General features: G+C 43.0%; 1 pseudogene; it reads left to right on the top strand.

The window, feature by feature from the left end:
- The first annotated feature begins 204 nt into the window (after positions 1 to 204).
- On the top strand, positions 205 to 328 carry Gm23985 (annotated as a pseudogene).
- The last annotated feature ends 6,227 nt before the right edge of the window (positions 329 to 6,555 follow it).

Below are 6,555 nucleotides of genomic sequence, written 5' to 3'. Positions count from 1 at the left end.
AATCAGCATAAAAACTAAATTATGCTCCTTAAGGACAGAGTATATATCAAATAACTTTAAATCCAAGAAGAAAAAGAATCAATTTTTTATCTTTGGAAATTGCCATGTCAACATTCTTTCTCAGAAAAACAAATAAATAATAAAGCCAGGCAGGCACTATTCCAAATTTTAAGGATTTCACCTCTCACCAAAGGCTGACAATTAAATGTTCTAGAAGTATTCCAGGTGTGTCAGCTGTGTCAATTCAGTAGGTGCCAGAGAGGGGAGAGGTTATGTCTAGCTTAGTGTCCTGATCTATGAACATCTGAATGATTAGTAACCTATAATTTCCTGAAAAAACAAACAAACAAACAAACAGACAAACAAACAAACAAAAACAAGCCTGGCCTGGACTAGCGGTCCAGTGACACATATGCTAGAACAGCTCCCAGGACCAGGAACAAGCAAGAGACTAGAACTGTGCATGGGACTGAAGGCCTTCGGCAGAAGTGAGCACAAGACAAATGACTCTAACATGGGGCCATTTGGGTGGGCCCAGTGAGCAATAAGTCTGATATGACAACTAGACAAGCTCTAGCCTGGACAGGGAGATAACCTGAGACAACTACCAGGGGGGTCCGGGACTGGGGTGGGGGGTGGTGGAGAGACCGTGCCAATATGACCTGAGCAAGGTGAGGTATTCCTGAGACCACTCCAGAACTGGAGATTCAAAGGTAGTGAGGAACAGCCTGATGTGAGTAGTTGGTGATGCTACCCATGAACATGGTGGAGTCCTGGCTGATGCTGCTACAGGGGGTCACATTTCAGTATGTGGCCCTGAAGCACCAGGGGTTTGTTGACACCAAAGGCCAGGCTGATGTCTCTGGTCTAGGCTTCTACCCATGGGTATGTTGAAGTCTGATAGCTGTGCAGAAATGGCCTCACCCTTCACCTGGGCTTTGTAAGAGAGCTAGCCCTGGAGACATGAAAGCAGGAGAACTGACCCCATTCCTAGCTAGCTGCAGTACTCTGTAGAGTGTCACTTCATGTTACAGGTGAATTACACCCTGTTCTCTGCCCCCTGCCAATATTATAACCCCTGGAAACCTGGCTCTACTACTTGTATCACCTATAGTGGGGTGGAACAGGTAGAGGTACCCTCCACTGCATAGCCCCTAACCACCTGTGTCAAGCAGGAAAACTGGATCTGGGGTCGTGGGAGCAGGAGAGATGCCCCTGTCCTTTACCAGCTACAACACTCAGAAAAGTGGGCCCTATACCTCGCCAGGACAGCATAGTAGAGCTAGCCCTGGATGTGGTTGTGGGTGACCCAGCCCTTAAAGCAAGAGCATGGGAGAGTCAGCCCTGCCTCTTGTCTGCTATGTAGAGGCATCTGGGAAAGTGAAATGCCCTTCCTTTTGCCCTCAACACCAATAGCTGGCAAGAGAGTTGTCCTCGATGGGTTCAAGAGTTCAAGAGAGCTGGTCCTGCCCCTCAAGTGCTGCAGCTCTCAGGAGAGCAGGCCCTGGGCAACACAGTAGAGCTGACCCTAATTGGTAGTGTGTGTGCAGGTGAGCCAGTATTAAGGGTGTGAGTATGGCAGAAATGGCCCCACCATTTATCAGGTTTTGTAGTAACATGGGAGAGGGAGAGATATCTCTCAGCTCTCACCACCTGTCACAAATGCCAGGCAGGAGAGATGACTCCAAAGTCTTCAGATCAAGACAGCAGGTCCCTCACCAGTTCCAAAATTTGAGAGAGCAGGCAATACCTCTCACCTTGACAGCAGGATAGAAATGGTTCAGGTAGTGGGGGTTGCTGATGAGCTAGCCTTTAGGACATAAGAGTAGGAATGCTGGTGGGCTGACCAGTCGAGATACCTCTCAAGCCCAGATATAGGGCTTTGAATTGACCCATCCCAACATCCACCCTATCAGTAAATTGCTAGAGTGCATGAAGGGGACAGTCCTACAGATCCAAAAGTACAGGATCTCCATGACACAGGGCAACAACAGAGTATTCAAGAGTCTCAGTGAGGTTCCAGTATTAATAGAGTAGCAGAGGCCAGAGGCTTCTTGCCAGACTAAATCATTGTCATGAACATTTTGCAAGTAAAGAAGTATATACAAAAAGGTATACTATGGGACATATTATAGGAGGTATTCTATGGGACACTACAGCTTTCTTGATGAGATCTTTTTTCCCTGTTGTAAGGGATGTTGCAAGGGTAGAGGGTGGGTACAAGAGGATGGGGAGATAAGTGGGATTGAGGTACATGACATGAAATCCACAAACAACCAACAAAAAGTTAAAATAGAAAAATAGAAATTTAAATGTTTATATGATTAATAGAAAATACAATAAAAAGATAGATGATTTGATGGTTTGAATGAGAATAGCCTCCACAGGCCCTGTATTTGCATCATTGGTGCCCAGTTGTTGGAACTGTTCAAGAACAATTAAGAGGTATGACCTTATTGGAGGTGTGTTGCTGTATGTGCACTTTAAGGTTCCAAGAGCCTAGTATCTCTCTTTGCCTGCAGCATGCAGATCAGATGTGATCTGCAATTGCTCCAGTGCCATTCCTGCCTGATCACCAACACATTTTCCACCATGATGATCAGCGACTCATTCTCTGAAACTGTAAGCAAACCACTAATTGAATGTTTTGCTTTACGAGTTGCCTTGCTCATGGTGTTCTGTCATAGCAAAAGAACAATAACTAAGAAAGATAATAATAGACACACATAAACTTCATTATCCTAAATAGAGCAACATGCCAAACTTGACTGGGAAAAGAACAGGGGTCCTCAAGCCTGTGTGTGGAACCTGAGGCAGCTGAGCAAAGGTGGGAGCAGGAGAGCTATGGATTGGCTGTCCAATGTCAAACAATCAGCCCTGAAATAATACATGTATGTAACATTATATTAACTCAACAAGTCTTCACCCAACCTTCAACAAGTTGTGTGTGTGTTTACGTCTGTGTGTGTGTGTACATGCAATAACAATTAATGAAAAAAAACCCATAAATTTGAAGGAGAGTGTGGAGAGTTATATGTAAGGGTTTGGAGGAAAGAAAAGGAAATACAACAATAAATTATGCATAAACAAGAAAAACCAGAAGAAGGTTCAGAATTCAGCAGTAAAATGTCACAGATTTGCAGTAAGTGAGATGACTTCTCAGGAATCCTGTAAGTCTGAGTTCACTCCACAGTATTCATGTGGCTGAAAAGAGAGCTGACTCCTATAAGATATCCTTTGACCTCCATTTATGTTCCCTGGCAAGTGTACTTTCCCTGACATGAAGAGGAAGCAAATAAAACAAAACAATATTTTTAAGTAATCAAAGTGAAAATGACAAAGAACTTCAAGCAATTTACCAGAAAATAAAATGTCAAATAGGCACACAAATTCAATGAATACAATAATGAAAGAATGCTGTGTGAACTCTTCTATGTATAAATTTAACAATACCAAATGATAGTACAATCCAGACCCAAAGGGGCATGTATGGTATGCACTCACTGATAAGTGGAGATTAATCTTAAAGTACAGGATACACATGATACAACCAACAGATACCAGAAGTTAAACAAAAAGGAAGATCAAAGCAAGGATGCTTGGATTTCACTTAGAAGAGGGTCATAGGAAGTAGAGAGAGGAATGGAATTGTGTGGAAGAGGGGATGAGGGTGGGAATTAGGGAGCATCAGAATCAGGTATGGAGAGAGACAGGAGAGAAGGACAGAAGGACCAGAGAATGAATGGAAATCTGCAGCTTCCAGGATGTGTGTGTTAGGGTGTGTGTGTGTGTGTGTGTGTGTGTGTGTGTGTGTGTGTGTGTGTGTGTAGGAATCTCTAGGAAGCCCCAGAGATCTGGGATGCAGGAAGCTCCTAGCAGTCAATGTGATGACTTTAGTGTAGAAGCCTAGCAGTGGGGGCAGGAAACCAGAAGAGGCCACCTCCTTTAGCCAGGTAAGACCCTCAGTGGAGAGATAAGGACACCAACCCATCTACAAAACTTTCAACACAAACTTTGTCCTGTCTAAAAGAAATACAGGGACAAAGATGGAGCAGAGACTGGAGGAGACTATCCAATAACCGGCCCATCTTGAGACCCATCCCATTGGCAAACACCAATCCTGGACACTATTAGTGCCACTCTAATGCTTGTTAGAAAGGAGCATGCTGTCTTCTAAGAGGCTCCAACCAGCAGCTGACTCAGATACATACAGCCAAAGAGTGGATGTAGCTTGAGGACTCTTATGGGAGAACAGGAGGAAGAATTGAGGGTCCTGAAGGAAATGGGAACTCTACAGGAAGACAAACAGAGTCAACTCACCTGGACCCTTGGCAGCACTCAGAAACAGAGCCAGAAAGCAAAGCACATACATGGACTGGACTGACCTCCCCAGCACTTGAGGCTGCCTTTTCTGGCAGCACTATGAGAGGATGTACCTAACCCTACAGAGTCTTGATGATCCAAGAAGGAATATGCAAGGTAAGGAGCTGCATAAGGGGGGGGAGGGCTTTGGGAGGTGGGGATTGGAAGGGGTTATAGAGTTTGAGATATGAAAAAAAGACTATATCATATAACCTGAAAAAAAAGAATGGATAATTAAAGTCATGTTAAGTAAAGAAATCCATTCTTGGAAGTCATTTACAATATTACTTAAAAGTGTCCTGAACTTAATATGAACTAGCCAGTACCCCCAGAGCTCATGTTTCTAGCTGCATATGTAGAAGAGGATGGCCTAGTCAGCCATCATTGGGAGGAGAGGCCCTTGGTCTTGCAAGGATTATATGCCCCAGTACAGGGAAAACCAGGGCCAGGAGGTGGGAGTGGGTGGGTTGGGGAGCAGAGCCGGGGAAGGGTAGAGGGGACTTTTGGGATAACATTTGAAATGTAAATGAAGAAAATATCTAATAAAAATATAGAAGATGATTTATATGGAATATGTACACATGATTTATTATAAAGTTGTTGGCATTTTTTTATAGGTATGAAACTTTTCCAAGAATTAAGGGTGAGATATAGCACAAGGGAAATGCAGGGAAACTGACAATTTTCATATTGATCCATATCTCAAGACCGAGAACAAAAAAGGGCAAGCAGAATAGTTACTAACTGAAGTCCATTGGCTTGAGAATCAGGAAGAACTAATATTCCAGAATGAAGACAATCTAATATGGAAGAATTATTTTTTTTATTTTGTATTAGATATTTACTTTATTAGCATTTCAAATGCTGTCTCCTTTCCTGGTTTCCCCTCCAAAAACCCCCTATCACCCCGCCCATCAAACCACCCACACCTTCTTCCTGGCCCTGGCATTCCCCTACATTGGGGCATAAAGCCTTCACAGGACCAAAAGCCTCTACTCCCATTGATGAACAACTAGGCCATCCTCTGCTACATTTGAAGCTGGAGCCATGAGTCCCACCATGTGTACACTTTGGTTGGAGATTTAGTCTCTGGGAGCTCTGGGGGTACTGGTTAGTTTATATTGTTGTTCCTCCTATGAGGCTGCAAACCCCTTCAGCTCCTTGGATCCTTTCTCCAGCTCCTACATTGGGGACCCTTGCTCAGTCCAATGGTAGGCTGTGAGCATCCACTTATGTATTTGTCAGGCACTGGTGGAGCCTCTTAGGAGACAGCTATACCAGGCTTCTGTCAACAAGCACTTGTTGACATCTACAATAGTGTCTGGGTTTGGTGGTTGTTTATGGGATAGATCCCCACGTGGAACAGTCTCTGGATGGTTTTCCTTCATTCTCTGCTCCATACTTTTTATCTTTAACTCCTTCCATTGGTATTTTGTTCCTCCTTCTAAGAAGGATCGAATGATCCACACATTGTTCTTCCTTGAGTTTTATGTGGTTTGTGAATTGTATCTTGGGGATTCTGAGCTTTTAGGCTAATATCTTCTTATCAGTGAGTGTATACTATGTGCGTTTTTTAGAGATTGGGTTACCTCACTAATTGGATGATATTTTCTAGTTCCATCCGTTTGCCTAAGAATTTCATAAATTTATTGTTTTTTAATAGCTGAGTAGTACTCCATTGTGTAAATGTACCACAGTTTCTGTATCCATTCCTCTGTTGAGGGACATCTGGGTTCTTTCCAGCTCCTACCTATTATAAATAAGACTGCTATGAACATAGTGGAGCATGTGTCCTTATTACAAGTTGGAGCATCTTCTGGGTATATGACCAGCAGTGGTATAGCTTGTAGTACTATGTCGAATTTTCTGAGGAACCACCAAACTGATTTCCAGAGTGGATGAATCAGCTTGCAATCCCACCAGCAATGGAGGAGCTTTCCTCTTTCTCCACATCCTCACGAGAATCTTCTGTCCCCTGAATTTTTGATCTTAGCCATTCTGAGTGGTGTGAGGTGGAATCTCAGGGTTGTTTTTGTTTGTTTGCTTGTTTGTTTGTTTGTTTTGTTTTGTTTTTTGTGGGTTTTTTTAGAAGCCATTCTTTGCTATTGTATTTTTTTTTAAACTAGTTTTTTTTTGTTACATTTTTAATTGGGTATTTATTTAATTTACATTTCCAATGCTATCCCAAAAGTC

Source organism: Mus musculus, chromosome X, assembly GCF_000001635.26.
Source record: "Mus musculus strain C57BL/6J chromosome X, GRCm38.p6 C57BL/6J".
In the NCBI taxonomy this organism is placed as follows: domain Eukaryota; kingdom Metazoa; phylum Chordata; class Mammalia; order Rodentia; family Muridae; genus Mus; species Mus musculus.
The sequence above is the reverse complement of the archived record's forward strand: the minus strand, read 5'-3'. Positions and strand labels throughout refer to the sequence as shown.